This window comes from Vidua chalybeata, chromosome 6, assembly GCF_026979565.1.
Source record: "Vidua chalybeata isolate OUT-0048 chromosome 6, bVidCha1 merged haplotype, whole genome shotgun sequence".
Taxonomy (NCBI): domain Eukaryota; kingdom Metazoa; phylum Chordata; class Aves; order Passeriformes; family Viduidae; genus Vidua; species Vidua chalybeata.
This window is the reverse complement of record NC_071535.1, coordinates 21,216,888-21,239,042: the sequence shown is the minus strand read 5'-3', so window position 1 is coordinate 21,239,042 and position 22,155 is coordinate 21,216,888. Positions and strand designations below refer to the sequence as shown.

At 40.6% G+C, this 22,155-nt stretch overlaps 1 protein-coding gene across 1 annotated transcript in view; it reads left to right on the top strand.

The window, feature by feature from the left end:
- Positions 1-22,155, top strand: part of NRXN3 (neurexin 3) — a 751,638-nt gene that overhangs the window by 101,548 nt on the left and 627,935 nt on the right. The gene's annotated exons all lie outside the window — the stretch shown is intronic.

Below are 22,155 nucleotides of genomic sequence, written 5' to 3'. Positions count from 1 at the left end.
AAAAATACGGTATTTTAAACAGTGATTTTTTTTTATCCACTACCTTTCATTAAATCAGTAAAATGGAAAATAACAATTCAGCCCTTCAGTTGAAAAGCATGTTAGATTGACAGCTCTTGGAGCCCTAGGCTTGTACTTAGAATGAGAAATATATAGAGTACCTCTCCTTTATATACCTTAGTCATCTCTTGGAGAAGTATTTGCATTAAAGGTTAGGAAATAGGTCAGTCTTTCTGACTTGCCTGGTCTGGTAGAGCTACAAAGTAGAAGGGTGAAAGGAGGAACTCTTCTTCTATAGCTCTGATTTCCTTTCCTTTGTGTATGAAACTGCTGAAGACTGAGAGCCATGAGGCAGCTTAGTGCAGCCAGCCTGGGAGCAGAGCTAGGTTTGAACTAAGCAGAACAAAATGGAGTTTGTGCTGCATGTATCGTCTGCCACGTGAGGACAAGATCCCCCTCTGAACAAGTGACTGGCAAAAGGCATGTGCTTGCTAAAGAGTGGGAAGGAAGCAAGAATACAGAAATGGTCTCAAATATCTTATAGTTCTGTATTTTTTTTTAACCTCTCTGTTGACAATGTTTGTGACCAAAGAGGAAAAAATAGATCAAAGGAAAGCTTTTTGGCATACTAAGGAATTTCAAAATATCTAGAGTCTCTACATGAATCTTATTGTACTGGTTCTGGCTCCTAGAGGGGGAAGCATGACAGTTCAATACCCAGTCATAAAAACGTCCAGGTTTCCACCATTCTATTGCCATTTCTTCAGTGAATTTCTCTTCTGTTGCAATCTGATTTTTTGATGCAAACCCCACAAATCACTGCTACCCCATTTCTGCTGGTCAGTTCTCATACCCAATTTGTGCAAATTTCCTTTATTCTACATTTGCAATTGATTGATTTGTCCCCTTGGAGGACTGGCCAGTGATGAATTTTAGCCTTTCTTTTCCTGTCAAGTATTATTGGAGTTTGATTTAGCACTGCATCCAAGGTGCTTGCCTCAAAGTTGTGTTTTTAATAATTTAATGTTTTCTTCATGTTAAACATGGGATTGGTCATCTGAGGGTATGAATAAAGTAAGGCACAGGTAATAGTTGGCAGTTCACTTCTCACCAGTCCCAGTCTGATGCTGGAAGCACCACTGTAGTGTGAAGGAGCTGCCTTTAGCCACCTTGGTGAAGGAGGTGGGGATGGTCCAGAATTCAGCAGGGTGGAGATTGACTCCTTTTTCAGGCTGTTGCTCTCCCTTTTACTGAGGTGACATCCTGGTTCTGTATGTTGTTCAAATTCTTGTATGCCATTCCCCTAAGCCTGCCAGATTCCTTCTGCCACCTTCCAGTTTGATCAAATTTCACATTCCTGTCTGGTGCAGAAGAACTAAGAATGTCCTGAAATATTTCTTGGGATGTGGGAAAGGGGGACAAGGAAAGGAATGAATAGAGCTGTGTTGAACAAAAGGCTGGCATTTTCTGCGGGGGGGGAGAGGTGGGGGTCATTTTATAGCCTGCAAGTTTTTTGGGTAAAGTAATTATGGAAAATAAAAAGGATTAAAGTAAAGAAAAACAGAAATGATTTATCATGACATTTTTAAATGCCTCACTGATTTCACTTTATCTTTAAATAAAGTAATTTTTGTATTTTAATTTCTGTATTTAAGTCAAAGCACTTGGGCTGCTTTAAAAAATAATCAAAACATAAAGGGAATCTACAAATAGCCATGTCGAAGAGTAATGAATCCAGCAGACAGAAGGACTTGTGTCCAAATAAAAAAGGCAGAAAAGTGTAGGCTGGAATTGGTATTGACTGTGCAATGTGCACAGTGCTAATGGACCTGCAGAAGAAACAGGAACATTGCAGCCATAAAGTGAAAACCTGGTCCACTGTGAATACAGATGAGATTGGGAAAAACAGTGCTTTTATGGGGCTGCTTTTGCACACATGGCCTCTTAGCTCACCTGTTTATAAAGTCAGAGTGACAGGATGCAGATTAGCAATCAGTATCCTCATTTAGCCATTTCTCCCTGACTGATTTACACTGCTGTGATTTCTTTTTTCTTTTGTCTTTTCCTTCTGGCTGATGACGATTTGCTGAGCCCATCTATTCTCTTTTACACTGTTGTTTTTTCTAGAAGCTGTAAAAATCAAAATGCAGATCATTTACCTTTCTTTGTGTGTCTATGTGTGTATTGCCTACAGTTCCTACTCTAATCTGTGCCACCAGCCAAGGCTCAGTCAGTAAATCTTTCAGGAGAAGCAGCTTTGAAACAGCTGCCGTGTTCCCTTTGCTGTGAGTTGGTTTTCCTAGACAACTTTCACTCAGATTATGGAGAGGTGCTTTATCTATGTGCTCCATCAAAGTGTTGGTCAATAAAATCCTATTTAGCTGGGTGGCACCCATAGCTTTCTTTTCCCGTGTCGATCCCTTGAAAGGCAGTATCCTGTTAGGCACTGAAGAGATTGTGCATGTCAGGAATTGTAGTTCAGCATCTGTTTGGGTGCCTGCAGGTAACTGTGCTTTTTCCTGCTTCAGCGTTGCTTCTGGATTACACACTTGAGCAGTTTCCTAGTGAAGGCTACCTAGGGGAGCCTCAGGGCAGGAAGGAAGAACACTCAGATACAGCCAGGAGTGGGGGTCCTGGCATCAGGCTGTTTGTGTTTGGAAATGAGATGTTTTCTCTTCTGGCAGTGAACTGTAACCCATTTGAAACATGAGCTGGCAATGGACTTCGGGCTGTTCTCTGCCATAGTGTTGTGGGGCCTGCCAAATCTCACAGTATTACCTCTCTCTCTGTAGAAGCCAGAGACAGAGGCTTGGGTGAATTTTTGTACCTCTGCATATAGATAACTCATGGGGGACCCTTCAAATTTAAAACGAGCAGACAAGGTCATAGCTGGGAGAAAGCCAGGAAGTTGCTGACATCCCTTCCTGTCTTTGGGCTATCAGAATATGCTAAATAAATCCACATTAAACTATTTATAAGGATGCAGATTGATAATCCTATACAAATAAGTCCCGTTTTTTCCCATATGCATAATATTTGAGATTGATATCATCATAATTTTATATTTTGGGAAACTGTGATATGGAACTGGTAAGGCACCTACAGTAAGATTCAAGATTACAAATGTAATTAGCCATAAACCCTGACTCTGAGAAGATTTCATTTACTGGGATTTAAGTGTCTGGATCTAAGATAGTGCTTAATTTAGTCGTTAGACTCTTAGGGCTCTAAGCTACTCTTTCCACCTTAAAAAAGCTATCTGATGTCTCTAAAATAATACTTGCAGATCTCTGCAGACATGATAATATAGTCCTGGGATATTTGGTTAGCAGTTTCTAGAGAGAAATACTTATATATTATGATAGGATAGAGATAATTAATATCAGAACCAGAATTCCTTCATCTTCTCTTCCTCTCCCCTTTTCCCACTCAGAGAGCACTCATGAATCACTTTGGCCTTTCAGCATGCAGTAATGAAAAGCTGATTACCACACAGCTCCCCATGGGACAGCCTCTCTCTTACCAAGCATTGCTCACTCAACTATCACTCCCAGTGTATCTGATCAGAATCCAGGGATCTCCAACTGACCAAAACATGGAAGAAGTTAGTAGATGTGCTAACAAGGCAAACTGAAGTTGTATAAGCCTTAACTTAAGGAAAAAGTAAAGATTAAGAAAATGTTATCTGACAGTGATAGCTAAAAACCAGTGATTTCCTGTGGACCAGGGTAAAAGCACAGCAAATGTTGTTACTCAGAAATCTTTGCAAAGCTGCCCTGCAGATGCTGTTCAGAAGCTGTGTTGCAGTGTATTGGGCACGGAGCATCCTGTGCTATGTTGTGTGTAGTCCTGTTTGCTTTGCAAGACCATCTGCTGACTGCTGCAGTGGCAGTACCTGCAGATGAGTGGTAAGTTGTGTCATGTCAGTTCAGCATCTCTGCCAGCCTGGAGAGTAAGTCTGATCGGGGCTTCTCACAAAACAAGCCTTGACATATATGGGACTTCACTAATTCGGTGCTTCACAAAAGTATACAATGAATTCTATTTCTGGCTTAAATAACTACAGGCAAGTTCATTTTTCTGTGCCTTGTGTTCCCCAGCTGCAAAAAAAACCAAAAAAAACAAAAAAACCTCCCCAAAAAGCCAGATACTTAGGACTTTCCAAAATCATAAAAGGGTTGCAATGTGGAAAAATTCATGAATCACTAAGAGCTTCAGATTCTAGGATGAGAAAAGCTGAAGACTGGCAAAATCTATACCTTTTGCTAATACTTGACCTTCTGTTTCATAGTTTTTCTTAATCTTAATGGACATCCTGCCATGAGAGCAGCTAGAAACCTAACCTGATGAATGATACTTATTTTTGTGTTATCTAACTAATTTTCCTGTTATTGCTAATTGACACAGAGTATTTTATTCTTCATCAGTATAGAAATGGGGGCCACTCTTGGTGTTGTGTGTTGATGATTTGAGTTCATATCCCCAAAAGAGCAACATTGCCTAGACCCAAAATGTGTATTAAAATCTGTAAAGGTCAGATATTTTCTTTTAAAATAGCAGTAACTTTCTGTCTTCTCTACTTTTCTACACCTGCAGAGCTATTGCAATCCTTATGTGGTTGTTGAGACACAATGCTGTATTTTTTTGAGATACACAAGCAACCTTTTATAAGTAAAATGCTATAGTACTTGAGCCACTCAAGGGGGAAAAAACTTTCTTGTTCCTTCGGCATTGAAAAGGTAAAATTATTCATTGCCCTTTATAAGGCACTAAACAAATGATGAAATTTTGTGTAGTGTGTCAGTGATTGGCTGGATGTATTTAACTCGATAGTGATATGAGATTTACAGAGCACACAAGAAAGGAGCCTTAAAGAGCTTTACCCATTGACCTTTGCCAAGATAATAAAGCCTGAATATCAACTCCTCACCACTTAAATTGTGTACTAATGAAGTGCCATTGGGCACTCAGCTACACCTGTGCTAGTTAGAACTATTCCTAGTCACACGAGTAGAAATGTATATTCAAGAAATACAAGTATAAAAGGTGCAAAGAAAGCACTGTTGTGCAGCTTAGAGTAAAATCCAGCAATATGAAGGAAACTGGCAAAATAAGTTGAAATATAATTAGGAGGCTGAAGGGAGGAATTATGGAGAAAGATTAGAAGAGTACATATTGATTTCAGTACATATTGATTGGTAAAAAGAAAAATGGTGAATATCATACTATCACAACAATTAGCTGGCTTTTTTTTTTTTTTTTTTTTTTTTCTGTAGCAGGAGTCAAGGAGTCATAGAAAAGGGTGGAAATCCCATCTGTTAGGCATTGGAAACTAGGATGGCTAAAACGACAGAGCAAGGCCAGGCTGCTCTACACTTCTATGAAACACACTTTGTAAGAGGACAGGAAGGGGAGGGAGCTCCATGATCCAGCCAGCTCTTCTGCTTCTAGCTTGGATCAATCTGGGAAATGTATGCCTCAGAATCAAACCCTGGAATTGTCTTCCAACTTCAAAAGACCTATTTTCCTTTCTGAATTTTGTTAATGACTGGATATGTTTTCCTAATTAGTGAGTACATGAATAAATTTATACAACATGCAAGACACTGATTACCAAAGTAAGTTTTGTTTGATTCTCAATATAATTACTTGTTATAATAACTCATACTGAATTAGGAGGGGCACAATAATTAATGGTGTAAGAATAACATTTTGATACTTCAGGTTCTTTGCTGGGTCTCAAAGGATTGTGGAACAAACTCCATGTTTGGGCAAACTGGAAACAATTTATTTGGTTCGTGTTACAGTATCAGATGAGAAAAGACCGTTGCTAAGGAAGGTTTTGTCAAATGCACTGTAGGGAAAAGCTGTTGCCAAAAAACCCTCAGATCCCAAGCTCAAATCTCAGTTAGAAGAGGTATTCACAGACTCATATGAGAAAGAGAAGCATGGAATGCTGTTTCCAGTTTGCTGGCGAGGAGAGCCTACTGTAAGGTTCATTCTTTCCAGCCAGTGCATAAGCAGAACCAGCAAGTATGCTGCTAACTGTTCATCTTTGTGGCAGATGAAAGACAGAGACTTTTCTGACTGACAAGCTGCCATCCAAAATATTATTCACCTCCATAAACCCCCAAAACACCAACAAAAACATAGTCCACTATTTAGTTCACTTGCATTTAGTTCTGCTCTGTCATGGACTTTGTTTGATCTTTGGCAAATCATTTAGGTTTTGCTGAATAAAAGCAGCAAATCCTGACAAACCCCAGTGTTGCCCTCTGTAATGCTTAGGGGTTCACCAGCTCTTAGAGTAAAATCCAAATCTGTAAGTAAGGTGCTCAGGGTGTGAAGCAGCCATTAAGTAAGGATGGTGCTCAGGACAGCCAGGGTGTGGGGGAAGCAGGGGCAGGCTTCAGATAGCCAGTGGTGCATGCCAGGAGGAGGATGTGCCAGTACCCTCTGTTGGGTGCAGGCTTGATCTTGCTGCATCCTTGAGGATGCCCACAGAAATATGGAATTTGCATTCTGAAAACCTACTTCAAGATTGAGATGCCACATAGCTGTATGTGGTCATACAGCCTGCAGTGTGTTGTGAGGCCTTGGGTGCTCTGCCTAGCTACATTGCTTTTACTTCCCCCTCTTCCCACTAAACAGAGGCTTCTTTGTTGCCAGACTCTATACTGCTTGCAATTCTATGCCTTCATCTCTCCACATGTCAAATTGCTCACAGGATGTCCTCTGCTCTGTCTTTTGGGTTGCAGGTGACTGTTCACTTAGATTCCTGTATTCTTTGTGTTAGCAACCTTGTAGGTTGTGCAGGAAGTTTTAGTGCAACGTTTAAAAGCTGTGGAAGCTTGGAAGCTTCTCACACTGGCAATCTATCACTGAGGGTTTTTTTTTTAAATTACACTGGTGGTGTTCTGTTGAGCTGTGTCAGGAGTGGGTGAGAAAAGCACTGTGATTTCCTCTTCCAGATGCAGATGAAATTAGGGAAGTATGACAGTCCCACAGCAATCCTGCTGGTTTTGGTGCCTTTGTTGGAGCACAGCTGTGCCCAGCAGCTGGTCTGGAATCAGAGAACCAGGAAATTTGCACAGTTAGCAGATATAAATAGAGAATCTGTAACTATGAGAGATGCTTAACTCTGCAGCAAATAAATCCTAGTCCAAAAAAAAGGCCAATTGAAATCTTAAAAAACTGTCTTGTGCCTCAATTCTTCCCCTTTTGAGTCTCTATCTGCAGAATTTGAAAGAAAAGCAGGTGTTGTATCTATAGAGTCTTACCAGCTATGTTTCAAGTGATGTCAAGATCAGTCCCCTTTCCGTTACAGATTTAGGCTTGTGGATTATTTTCCAGTTTCCAAAGGAGTTATTGACCTCTTCATTATTTTGACTTGTTTGGTATTCTGAGAATTTTTCAGGGTTTGTCTGACGAAAAGTACAACAAGGTGGCAGGTGGCTCTTGGATCATCCAGAAAACGGAGGGCAGCAGCCCAGCTGTGCTGCACAGTGGGTTGTGTCCCTGCACAGTGGGTTGTGTCCCTGCACAGTGGGTTGTGTCCCTGCACAGTCCTGGCTTTGCAGTGTGACAGTGGATGAGCTGTCTTCTATTTCTGTCTCAGTCTCTGCTGTGAAAATAGGCCAGTTCAAAAGACATTCCTGAGTGCATCTTAATGCTTTGAAATCATGTGGAGGACTTCAAATAACAGGAATCAAAGACAGGAAAACCATCCTATTAGGAGATCTACTCTTTTTCCTCTTTGGTCAGAGTACATCAGCTTCTTATTTTAGAAAACAGCTGTTTGTGGTTGTATTGTGGTATAGAGCTGTGTCTTATCCTTTCCAGGTGTAAATTAGGAAGAGCTTCTTTTGAAATAGCCCTTGCTGATCCAGAACTTGTGCAGATGGGAGTGGAAACCTGGGACCTTGTCCAGCAAGTGACAGTGAGAGCTGGTGGCAGTGACACTACACAGAAAACTGACTGGGATTTGCTGTGTGTTTCTGCTTTCTCTTCTACCCCAGGGAGGAGCCATACTGCTGTCCCTTGAAAAAACACATAAGTACTTCTCAGCACTAGTGGCACAGGGTGAGGAGACAATTACAGCCTCCTTCACCATCTAATGGCCTCAAGCAGCACTGACACCTGCCTGTCACTGTGGCCCCAGAGTGTACCAGTCCCTGGGACCCATGGCCTCTGCATCCCCATTGCCTGCTCTGCTCACCCAGCAACTGGTGGCTCGCTTGATTTCCTACTAGCAACCCTTTTGGGGAAAAGCTTGACACTGTGTTTGTCTTCAAACAGACTTGAAATACATGCTGAAGTGTATTAACTCCTTAATACACACAGCTTTTCCATCCTCTGGGCTTCCCCCGTGCCCTTGCAGCCCTCCAGGAACCCTTAGGAGAAAGCAGAGCATGATGTTCACTACAGATGTTGTACTGAACTTTCAGGATCATGATTAAGCCCCAGTGTAACAGCCTGTGATTCACTTTATATTGAAAATAGAAATGTCTCTCTTTCTGCTGAAGAAGCCACATGCCTGCTTTTATGGGTGAAGAGCTTAACATCCCTTTTCTCCAGTGATATGGGGAATGATGGCTCATGTATTAAGCTCTGAGATTCTAAATTCTTGAATGACTTGGAGAGAGAGTGTTATGAAGGAACTATTTTTTCTATATGTATCCTAGGCACTTGTCTTTCATCAGGAGGCTGACAGACTCACTGGCCCTCACTTGCACATTAAAAGGGGGAGCAAATTGAGCTGTCTTTGGTGATAGTATGGAATTAGATGTCAATAACTTGTCAGAAGTGGATTCCAAATGTGTCTGTGCCTGACATACAGTACTTTCAATACAAGGGTTCATTAGGTTCTATTTTTCAATTAGTGACATCCTTTTAATATATTTGGCTTACTTTGTAATGATTGCCTAGTGAGAATCTAAAACATGTTGTTGAAGAGAGGTAAATTACATTCTTTCCTACTTTCAGATCAAATAAGGAAAATCACAAAGTGACTTGTTGAATAGATCTCAGGAGTCCTAATTTGTATCCTTCTGCTTTAGATATTAGGCCAACATTATTAGACCAGGTTGGATGGAGCTCTGAGCAACCTGATCTAGTGGAAGGTGTCACTCCCCATGGTAGGGGGTTGGGACTAGATGATCTTTAAGGTCTCTTCCAAACCAAACGATTCTATGATTCTACAATTATTAGAGGATCAGTGGAAGCATAATAAAGAGGTACTATTAATTATAGTTTAAGCAAAGTGGAAAGACAAATACTGACTTGTCTGAACTAGCTTCCTTTGGCTTAGGTGCATAGCAAGGCCAAAAATTATGCCCATACCTGAGTCACCAGGAAAGTTATTTGGAATCTGTACCACCAGATCATGAAGTAAATGATAGATTACTGACAGTGATTTGGTTCTGGAATAGCTGAAATGTCCAGTAAATATATATCACTGGAGAAATTTAGGTGGTTTAACTCAGCATTTCTGCATGTGTTCAGTGTTGGTAGGTTTTTTATCAGAAATTAAGATGACATTATCAGTCCTCAGAAAGTCCAAGCCTGAACTTTGGCATTATTATATTCTTCACTGTGCAGTCTCTTATCTGTGGCACAAAACTGGAAATCAAATCTGGCAGTTTGAGTCAGTAATCACATCCTGATGAAAATATGTTTTGTCACTTAAAACATACACTTTTGCTTCACCAGCAGCTAGTGCTAGAGGAAGCAGCATATAATTAAATGTTGCTGTAAAAGGTGATTGTCAATCCAAATCCAAGAGCTGCAGGTCAAAGCAGGATTTGTTTCCTTGTGTGCTGTCTACTCTGACTGCTTCAAAGTTACAGTTTCACCATTAGATGGCAGTTTTAACACCATAGATTACAGAATCATAGAATATTCTGAGCTGTAAGGGACCCACAAGGTTCATCGAGTCTAACACCTAGCCCTGCTAAGGATACCCCCAAAAATCATCCTGTGTATCAGAAAGTATTGTCCAAATAAGTCCTGAGTTCTGGTTGCTCAGCGCTTGACTTTGGAAGAGTGAGGGCTTTGCCTGTCTTCCTTTGGTTATGTATTTTCTGCTGTATTCCTCCCTTTGTGGTATTCAGTCTGGGCAGCATGGGAGGATGTTTATGCAGGGTAAAGAAGTGATATGCTGTGTAAGGCCAAGTGCTGTAGGTGTAACTGTGTGTTCCCCAGAGGAAAGGGTGCAATGTGGCTTGATACAACCCTTGCTTTGATATTCTGCAGAATCTTGTTCTGACTTGATAAAATTGCTGTTAAGGATGAGTCAGCCCTTAACTGTCATTGAAGATTATGGTATTGTGTATTTGGAAGCACTGTGCATATTCTGATTTGTTTTGTTCCAAAGCTGAATGGAAATTGAAGGAAGGACAGGTTTGAAAAATATAATTAAATTTTATTTCAGTTTACAAGAAGTGTAATTTTCTGATGCGCTTTGTTTATTTCCTGGTGCAGGTAGCTTGCTGTTTTTGCCATTCTTTGTATTGGCATTTTGCACAGTAACAGGAGAAAGAAAACTATGAAAGATATTAAAAAAAGAAATACCATATTCTGATGCCATGAACAGTAGAAGGGGGATATATGACAGATGAAGTACATACAGATAGTTGGGTTTACATTATTTTTTGCAGTGTACTCAATTTTAAACTGAAGGTGTCCCAATAGGCAGCTGTTACAGGTAGGCTCAAAGAGAGCCTGTTATTACAAAATAATTTTTATCTATACAATTTCTGAAATTGTACAGGATCCTTTAGAATGTAGAAACTTCCAGACTATGAGTTCTTCTGTTTCCTTATATTGGCTTTAATTCAAATTTACATCCCTTGTGGGAAGGCTTCTGGATGGTGTCCCAAATATTTTTCAAATTGGAGTCCATCTGGGACACCAAGGCTTTATACCAGTTTCACAGGAGGTTCCACTATCATGCTTCAGCCACAGATAACAGCTGTTGGCTCCCCCTACCACTCTGTCCTTGTGGAGCTTGGAGTGCTTGTTATCGCCTGGGCTGGATTGTGTGACTCCTCTAAATGTGGGCAGATGTGAGGAGCACATCCATATGGCTGTTCCTAACTCCTCATGCTTGCCTGGGCAGCAGCCAGACTCTTCTCCTTGCAGCTGAAGGCTGTGTTTGTGGAATTGCAGCCCAACTTTCTCAGCCCCTCCCAGTGGGTACAGAAACAGTAGGGGTGCAGATTGCAGACAGCCCAAGACAAGGAGGTAGCAAAAAGAAGTGGAAAAACTGAAAGAATACCTTCAGATGTAACTACTTTTTTTCTTTTCCCCCACTTTTAATTAGTAATGATTAATGGCTTTTAGCTCTATAGAGAAATACCATTTGAGAGTAGGAGATGTCAGACTCTCTCCTCCACCACTTTTTCATCCTTGTATAATGAGGAAAGAGAAAATTTTCACCCTTGGAGTAAACATAATTTGCTGGTATAGCCAGTTCTGGTCAGGCTTTCTCAGAGCCTGGAAAACCTCATGATGGATTTGCCACAGCTTTTATGCAAAGTTAATCTGATAGCCATGCTCCCATCTGCTTATACCATGCTTTGTTAAATTGTGTTGGACTCTGTTCTAATAATCTCACTTCCTCTGATACACTTTGGAGATTTGGCCAAATAGTACATGTGAAAGCATTCTCCAGTCCTCCAAACATATATCTGAACTGGCCATCCCCCAAATTTACCTTGACTTCCATCTTTGTTCTGATTATTTTCCTTCCTTTTGTTACCGAGGTGACTCTTACTGGGTACCTATTTCATATTCATATCAACAAGAGCCAATTGCTGTAAAAGTATTGTGTGTCTAATATCCTTTATGGGTAATTTTCAGCAAATAGGTAGTGATTAACTGCCCTGACCTTACATGTGATCCCAGTTATCTAAATGGGATGGGTTTTGCAATTTAGTCTCCTTGTTCCATCTCTTCTGCACTTAGAGGCCTGGGAGACATTTTAGGTGAAAGCAAACTGTTTTTTCCACTGTACAGAGTATTAAGACTGTGGCTGTTGATGTTTTTATCAACCACCTACGTTTTTATTAGGATTCAGAATCCATTCTTAGAGATTGCACTTTCTGTCTGCCACTCAGATTAGAAAATATATCATATTTGTGACGGGTAGCTTTATTCCTCCCTTTGTCCCAGACTTCCTCAGTGCACAGGCAGGTCATTCTAAACAGTGATTTTTGGATATGGGAAGCCCAGTCTTAGTTTGAGATTACAAAATTCCTATTTTTCTCTGTCTAAAGAATTTCTGAACTCTTTAGGTCTTTAGGAATAAATGTTTGATGTTTGAATTTATTACCCCACCCTTGTGAGAGAAATATCAACTGTACCATCCTTAATGCTTTTCTGAACTGTATAAGGACTAACAGTGATGTGGGTGGGGAACAATTATTCCTTGCTATTGCTCTGTGAGTGTTTTCTCTTCTCAATATCATAAAGAGATTGTTCAAAAACCTAGAGAACCTGAGAAGATCACAGTGAAGTGAAGCTTATTACCTGCCCACTCATGGCAGAGTTCCTTCCCAGGAAGTTCATTCTGCAGGTGTGCTGCCTAGCATTGAGTGAAGGTGTAGGGAAAGTGATATCAATCAGGAGGTGCAGTCACTGATAAGCAGACACTGAATTTTACATTTGAGGCAGTTTACAGGTCTGAGGGGACCCTCTTCCCTAATAGGCTGTGTTTAATCTGCTGCTAGCAATCCAGAGAGTAAATGTCCCTCTGGACTGCCTTGTAGTGGACAGAAGTGCTTTAGACAGGATAAATAGCCAGTTATTCACCATTAAAGCTCTCCTAACTTAGAGTTTTTCATTATGTCTAGTATAAAGAGAACAATACAGAATGTGGGTACATTCTTACATCTTATCTGTAATGGATGCAAGTGTCTTGATATGGGGTGACAATGTGACAGCTTTCCACTTTCAGTTAGGAGCCTGAGAGATCCATGCATTTCAGTAAAAGTCATAGCCACTATAGAAGGTGATCTGAAAATCTTCTGCACATAAATGGCATTTTCACTCTAGGATACCTAGTGATTTCAAGATTTGGTCAGTCTGGTTTTGAATAGGAATAGTCTCAGGCCTCAGCAGCTCAGTAAGTCCATGATAGAAGCTGATGAAGAAAATCCAGTTCTGCTTGGCTGTGACATCAGGCTGGTGCTTTTGGAGTATGGCACTCTTCATTGCATTCTGACTGCTGCCCTGAATTTCAAAGAGAATAAAATGGGTTGCACAATGGTGAATGTGAAAGTTTTAGGGTCACAGCTGCTGTCATAATTTATACATCTACAGTTCTTTTGACTGGAGAATCCTGTAAGTTGCCAATGCTGACTAAATCTTCATAGCTTCAACATGAAGCAGGATTTATTATCATTTACAATTCCTATCAAGATCAATGGAGGCTCTTGGAGCTCAGAGAAGAAGAAAAAGATTAATTGAACTCTCTTCTCCATGAACCCAAATCTTTGAGTTTTGAACTAAGGGTTTGTGCTGGCTACTGTTATTTCTAAATGCATTCATTGAATGCCAGTTTATGCAGTTGGACCAGTACACAGTCCTGCACTACAGCCTTTGGCATTTGAGATAGGCTTGTAGGAGTTTAATAACTGTGTGAGAATTATAACCAGTGTTAAGGACTATGAATTTCTATCTGGGTCCTTATCAAAAGATACTGGTTTTGTAAGATAGAAACTGCACTTGGTCATGTCTGGAATTAGAGAGGGACAGCTCATGAACATTCCTGTAGTTGTCCAAACACTGAAATTCTGTGTAATTTGGGTCATCATTAGTAAATAAACACCTCACATATTCATGCCAATTCTTTTTTTTTTTCCCTTCCTTTTTTATCTGAAATTCCTTTTATTTTAAAAACATTTATCTACAAGTACCAGAGTTGCAAAGTGGAATTTAGTCTGGGATACAATCATGTTTTCAAAAGGCAGTGTCTGTTACTTGAAAATAGAACTAAATTTCTTTTATCTGCTAGTAAAATTTACAGGCATGAACATGTACATTTAGCTTGAGCCTTCATGATCCTGGCAATATCAACTGCCAGTCCACGCCAGCTACTAGTTTCTGCTTCTCTTTGCCTTTTTGTCATGGTTCCAATAACTAAACAGTGGTTGCAATTAGCTGGGTGAACAGATCTGACTGTTGCATCTCTGCTGATGACTTCATTAGGAATGGACAGAGTCTGTGGGATGCCTGGAAATCAGTGTCATCATTTTGGCACTGTCTGTGCTGCACTGACCGAGTGTTGCTCTCAGATGGGGACCACTCTCGGATTAGTGGTTTTGAGAATGTTTTTAGGGAAGACAGCAGATCTGTGATGGGAGAAGAAAAGGCTCTGAAGGAACCTTCCTCCAGATCCTAGAAATATGAACTCAGCTTGGTTTATCTTGTATTTCAAGCTTGGAAGTTGTAGCCTGAAACCCCAAATTACATATTATCCTGTATTTTTCCACAGCATGTATTATTATTGTTACCCTCCTAATTGCTACCTGCTCTATTGTATTGGGCTTCCCTTCAAAGATAACCTGTTTTCCATCCTTTGCAAGTGTTGTGACATTCTTGTTTCCATGAAGCTGCCTGCCTTATATGAGTTTAATAGTTACCTAGTTCTTCTGCTTACTTATTTTCAGCACAGCAGTGTCTCACTTCTGGCCCTTTGTAAATCAATGATTGGCTTGAAGAATTTTTGGTTTTTCAAAACCAGTATGATACGGACAAGTTTCAGCTACAGTTTGTAGACCAATGTTTTCCATTTGCTCCCTGTTCTGTTAAAGTACTTCTTCCAGGAATTTACAAAGTTTAGGGATTTGGGGCTGTCAGATGAGGAAAAGGAAGGAAATGAAATTGAGGGTTGTCTAATGATGTGAACCTTCCTTGACCCAACAGCCAGAGGCAATATTAGTTAGCTTTTCTTTCCATATTAGAAAAACAGAACTGAGAATAGCTTTTTTTACAGATTTTAAAAAGGTTATGAATGTAGTTTACATTACAGCCTTGCTTTTCAAAAATGATAGACTGATGATCACAGAATAAAAGAATCATCAAGGTTGAAATAGACCTTCAAGATCATTTAGTCTAACCATCAACCCAGCAGCACCATAATCACCCCCAAGCCATATTCCCAGGTGCCGCATCCAGATGCTTCTTGAACGCTTCTAGAGTTGGTGACTCTGGAACCCTTTTCCATCTCAAATCAGTAGCAATTTGCAGGTGTAAGGTGATGTCTGTGAAAAGGTGCAATATTCAGTGAAACCAGGGCATTCTGGCACTTAGCATTGAATAATCATGGTTGAAAGAGATCTCTGGAAGTTGCTATCCCCACCACCTGCTTCAAGTGAGACTAACTTGAAGATTGGGGTTTCTGCAGCTGTTCTGGTGCAGTGTGTGGCAACCCTCATTGTGCAAATTTTTCTGTACATTTTTTAAATTTTCTCTTCCTACAAATTGTCTCTGCTGCCTCTTTTTTTCACTTTACACTGAGGTAAACCAAACATTTTTGCTGCAATCTCCCTTTCTCAGTGCACAATATTCATCAGGTAGAGATCAAATGCTTCATGTAGCTTGACATGAAGAGGACTCAAAGATGTTCGAGCTAAATGGAAGTTGCATCACTTTCTAAAGTGCCACCCATGGTAACGCAAACTCTCAAACTGATTTTAGTATCGTGTTTCCCCATTACACTCCTTTACATTGAGGAACAATTCTTCTTCTACCCTTAGCCTTCTTGCCAGAGATTTCTTCCCAAATAGTTGTACACAGCTCTGTAAATGTTAGAGTGACATTTGGAGTAGATTTGAAAAGCACGTGTGCTCCTTCTTGGCTCTCCCGAGTCTCTGCCAAGCTTCAGGAAGGCAATATAACCTCACTCATCACCTCCCAGGGCTAGCAATAACATTTACAAGCTACAGTTTCCTCTGTCTGCAAATATTTCCACAGTGGTACTCAGTGCTCTTACAGCTCCCCCCTAGGCCAGCTCTTCATGATTGCAGCCCAGAGAAAGGAGAAGCGAAGTTTATTTGCCTCTCATTGTGGACTACAGGAATTTATTTTTTTGGTAACTCCCCACATGACAACACCCCTTGATTAACTCATACTCTCTTGTGTCTGGTGACAACAGGAGTGTAGGAAAGGCATAACAAGCCTGATGCTGATGGAAACTGGTACATACTACTTTGTAGGGTAGACACAGGTTAACCTGGGGAGTTTAAGAGTTGATTAAATACAGAAGTTAAACAAATCTAGAATCCAGATGACAAATGTTAGAGAGGTTTATTAATGGAGACAGATTTGGGAGCCATGTCCCTAATATATCTTCCCTAGGTCAGTTTAAAATCTGGAAGGTCTCTTTTTGAAGCTTTTGCTGTAGACAGGCAAAAATGTTGTGGGATTTTACCTTACAATGGTAAGGTAGTTTTAACAGTTTTAACAAGTTCCTTGAGATTTAGTCCACTTTAAGATGAAAATTCTTAGGACAACTTTATAGGATTTTGGTATAATATTGAAGCAGAAGAGCCAGATGTTAATTTTGAACTCAAAAAAGAAAATTTGTGCTGTTCTAAAAAGAAAAATCAGAATTACTTTTGTTCATAACCAAAGTAATTTCAAAGTCTAAATTCTATGAATCGACATATTTTTTTTCTGTCTGAAGGACATTATAGTACATGCTCTGTGTGCTTAGGGCTCTTTATTTGCCTTTACCTAGTTTTTTTTATGTCTTCCATTTTGTGGATATTTAGTCAATAATATTGTCTGCAGGCTTTGGTTATGTGTTTGGGAAGACTTCAAAGGGGTAGAAGATAGAGCAGGGGGAGACAGTGGTATGGAAATAAAATTGGTGAATAGAGTATTTATTTTCTTCTGACTTTCTAGATAAATAAATAGAAGTGGTTTGCACTTTAGGTTTCTTCAGGAATTTTCAGGCTGAGAAATTAAATGTTTTAATTAATGTCGAGAAATAAAATTTGCAAGGTTTTGAAAAAATGTGTATGGTGAAGAATATTCATCTGGATGTCATCTGGCCTATGTAAATATCTGCTAGCAATTTTTGTCTATAGCAGAGGCCTTATAAGTGACAATTATTACTACTGCTCCACCAGTAGTCTTGCATCCCTGAAAATGTGATGAATGCCTTGGAGCTTGCTCTATTATGTCTCACATTTGCTGTTCATTTGAAACTATTTTGTGCACAGTGCAGTGATAAGGATGTCTTATGTAATTACTCCACTTTAAGTGCTTGTTTGGTCTTAACTGACATATGCTATTCAAATTGGAAAACTTGAATTTAAGAAAATAGTATATAGAGCAGAAAGAAGCCAGAGATGAGAAGCAGGAGTGGCAGGTTTTTGAAAATAAAAGCTAGGGGAAGCTGAGTAGAAAGGAGTGTACTTCGTCTTAAACAGTGTGAGGGAGCTGGAATAATGATATACTGAGTTTCAGGATATGAAGATCTTTTATAAAGCAGCCATATACCCACTTGGGAGTGGAGAAGGAAGGTGTCATCTTAATTTGAAGCAAAGAAAAACTTGGATTGATATTGAAAAAATCCTTTGGTCTTTCAGAGAGATTAAGTACCAGCAAAACCAGCCTGATTTCTTTACTTTTCTGTAGCTGTATGTGTCCAAGATTTTTACTGTTTTATCCTTATGAGTTTTCAGTGGATAACAACTCATAATAATACTATTGACATCTTGTCAGTTTGAAATCTCTAAAGCAGAATAGCTTTGCACTTACTAGCACAGTAAACCCTATCAGTGGCTTATTAGTGGTATTTATGGTTTGCATGGTATATTGCTAGACTAATAAATCTGATTCTTATTTCTAATGTAATGCTTCAGTTTAGGCAGGTTTTTAAAGATGGTTTTGTGTTCTCTGTTATTGTCCCTCTCAGTACTAGTGAATTACATTTACATCCCTTCAAATTGCTCTTTCCTGTTTGGTGGACTAAGTTTAAGGTGATAATGAGATGGGAGACATCCAGGGAAAATTCAGTTTACTGGAGAAGGTGTCATAGCGCATTCAGAAAACGTGGGCTTTTCTTATGGTTCAATGAGAAGCAGTCCCAGAGCATGGTACCACCAGGCACCCCCAGGCCCTGCCTGGCCACCAGGGCTCCCCCACCCTGCTCATGGCCCAGGACCCCCATGGTCTCACCCCCACAGGTTGATGCTGCAGCAGGGCCAGTCCCCAGGTGCCACAGTGTGCCAGCCATGGGTGCTGCCAAGCCAGGCCCTTGTTCAGCCCTGTCACTGTGGCTCTGCCTGGCAATTGCTCTGAACCCTGGCCAGCAGATTGACTTCCTGGGCTGAGCATGGACCTGCCTCATCACCATGAGATTTCCTGGCTCTTGGTTGGACCTGGCCCCCATTTGCACATCTGTCCCACTCACCTTCCTGTGTGTATGGGACAGCCCTGGGCAGCAAGGCACTGGCACAGGGAACTCCACAGCTTCTGGCACCCATCCTGCTGGATGATGTGCAAGGTCCTAACTGCTTGTTAGCACTTAAATTTCCCATCAAATCTTTGTCCATATCTTTGTCCACCAAAACAGGAGCGTTTTCTCCTGGATTGTCATCAGATTCAGTCTGAGTGATTACATTTGGGCTTCCCAAATTACTTGTCAGGCTCCTTTTGTTGAAACTCATCTGTATGGAATCCACTTGGACATGAAAGAGGATTTATTGCTCCTTTTTAAAAATTTTTGTTTGGTTTGGTTTTGTTTTAAAGTGTAATTTTGGCTTTCAGAAAATCTATTTTTTATTTGGGGCCATGTGTCTGCTAGTGAATATGTGAGGGCAGGAGGTGAGCTGTGCAATCAATGCCTGCAGGAAAGTGTTTGGTTTGCAAATACAAAGGTTAGGCACTTTAGGGATATTTGAATTCACAAGGACGCAGAAATCTTTGGTCTAAGTGTTTTGGTCTCACAAATGTAGCTGGGGAAAATGTCCTGTGCCCTGAACTCCTGTCACTGGGGACTGCAACTTTCATGAAGTGTGGATATTTTTAATTCTTTTTGCACTGTCACCTTTCTGAAAATTTCCATAAGAAACTACACTGTATTGTAGTCTGGGAGGCATAGGAAAAAGACCACAGGGAAGAACAGGAGACTACAGAAAAACTAAAAGGGAGGAGAAGGAAAAGAGGTGAGGAATGGAGATTAATACAAGAGAGTGGTTTGAAAGCAGGAAAAAAAGCATGAAGAGGTCTTAAATAATTTTCTGTCTGTATGCTAAGAATATGCCTGTTCCATCTCCCTAGGAGGTTTATGCAGAGCCTTGTGTGGAAGCAGCAATGAATTGCTCCTTTGGATGCTAAGTGTAAAATTAAAGCTGGCAGGGTCTGAGAGCACAAGACTGGGAAGCTAATTGCTCCTAATAACATACTGATTTTCACAGATTTCTGGCATTATGTCAGAGCAGTTTTGAACCAGCACCTGATTTCTTCCTCTTCCTGTCTCCAAGCTAATGGCAATGAAGCTTCTGGCACTGGGATCACAAATAAATGCCACTCAATATTTTGGTCTGTACAAATCTGTGGGGGTCTCAAACATGATTTCACATATTGCTCCTATGCATCCAATATAATAGCTACCCTAAAAGTAGAAGGGTGGCAGAAATGTGCATGTATTTTAAACTTGGATAACTGTGCTGCTGCATGTATTTATGGTGCTGAACAAAGCATTACAGTCCCATTGCTGCAGATGGCTGAGGACAATTGAATGGATGCCTGTGTTCAGGCAGAAGTTGCCAGCACAGGTGTCTGGGAGGCTGAGGTCATGCACTTGTTGCCAGGTTACATTCACCCCTGAGCAGATTTGCTGTATGTTTTGCTCAACTGTAAAATGCTTTTCTCAAGCTTTGGGGACTGACTGTCAGGAAAAGGAAATAGGTTTTACTTGTATGACTGCTACTAGGCAATACCCTCCTCTGAAGGGGTATTTTCATAGCTGGAGGGAATGTTCTGCTTGCAAGATGTGCTGAAATGCTCTCAGATACTCCAGACTGTGAAGGCTTGCAAAGTGAGAATGAAATGTTGTCGTTTTTGGAATACATCAAGTGCATAGGGCACACACAGGAGACAGAACATTGTCTCTTGGGGTTGTGTGGAGGCTGTTTCAACTGTTTCAAGATATTTAATTTTATCTCCTTAATTGTTACAAGGTTTCATCACATCGTGTTTGTAGCAGACTGACTGGAGAAGGGACAGTAATACTTGATTTAAGCTACTCTGGGATGTCAGCTGAAACACTGTCTAGACTTTTATGTCATCTTCAGCAATTTTGGGTATTCTTCAGGTCCTCCTTACATAAGTATAATAGTAAGGGTTGGGATTTCTTGTCTAAGGACAGTAATTATCTAGCAATGGGATCAGTAAAGCTGAAGGACACAAGTTCTTACTGAAGGGGAGGGACTCATTATTACCATGCTTTTGGTTTATTCTAGTCACTGCAGAAAACTCCTGTTTTCAAAGCACCTAATGCATGGCACTGTGGAGATGGAAGCAGCAGAGCTGGGACACTTGTGTCAGCTACTCCCACTCGTTATTCCGGTATCCTCCAACCCCCTTCTCCCAGCTATTCGTGTGCTAGGGCCAGCAGCTGTTTCATGCAAGGCACATCTCAGCTGAAGGTGTCAAAAGAGCCATTTCATGCTTGACTGCATTTTCTAATACAATCTGCAGAGAGAGAGAGAGGGAAGAGAGCAAGAAAGGTTTGTGTGTACATAGGCATTGCCTTTGAGCGTATGTATAATATACAGTACATTTAGTTCCAGCTTGCAGCTGTGGGTGGCAAGTGAGAGGTGCAGACGTGAGGGGGAAGAGAATTGCACTTTGAAAAGAAGAAACTATTCTTCCACCTTGAAAAAGAAGCTTTCTTTCCTTCTCTGTTTCTTGGCCAAATGAAGGTGTGGGACCCCAGGGGAGCACTGGCAGGTGGTACCAGAGATGTGTGTAATGTAATGGCTGAGTGGGTGATGTGTGTAGAAAGCTTTCTGCGTGCAGACCATGACAGTGTGTGGTGAGTGCAGCTAAGAAAACTGATGAGTAGGGATGTTCATCTTAATGGTCCTCCCAGAAAAGTTTTCTTAATATGTTTGTGTGTCCTATGACTGCAGATGTGCTGCATACCAGCTGTTAGTGTGGTGGGTTGCTGCACCAGCACACCTATAGTGATCTCCACCAAATGTTGTGGAACCATATACATGTCTTCTCTGTCACTTTATCAGCTTAATATTTATATATTTATTTATCACATCATTTGCATATTTATTGCATTGCATGAACAGTTCTGTTACTGGCCATTTTGGAGCTTGCCATGGGTATTTTACGGCATGGACATTTGGCTGTTCCTCAGTTTCCCACCTATTTACCCTACTGTAGCATCTGACATTTAGACATTGAGAGGATGTAAGGTTTGGCTCTGCCAAGCTTGCTGTTTCCTGATGGAAAGTCTGCTCTCATTGGCTGGGAAAAATGGGACAAAGGAAAACGTAAGGAGAACATCTACATTCCAGATACATATTTTGCAGTTGGATAAATTAGATGGGCTGTTAATTTTCTGGGGGTGGTGGGGTGGTGGTGCCTGGAGAGAATCCCAGTCAATCATTTGAGAAAACTTCAGGCGAACTCAACTGGATGAGGTACTGGTAAGAGAGCTTTAGAGCAATCCATTCATGTTTCTAGGAAGCTGAAACAGTCTATTTTTTTAAAAACTCTGGGATTTTGACATGTAGTTTTATGGTAGAAGCCCTATATGAAGCAATCTCTACAGTTCTGCCTTTGACAGGGGTTGGCTCTGGGGAATAAAAATGCTCGGATTCATGTATTAATATATTTATGTAGATTAGTAAAGTTTGCAGATAAAAATGCTTTTGAGCATATTCCGTGAAGAAACAATGATTGCCATGCTGTAGTGCTTGCTGCAGTTCTAACATAAGACTTTAATTCTACCCCTTAGAGGAGAATATCACTTTCTGCAGGCAAGACCCTGAACAAATAGAGAATGCTAAATTTAACTCTTTTCCTCAGCTGAAATTCCAATTTTCTTTGACATCTTCAGAGATTATAGAAAAATATAACTTCTTTCTTCACTTCTTTCCCCTCCTACTGGCTTTCATT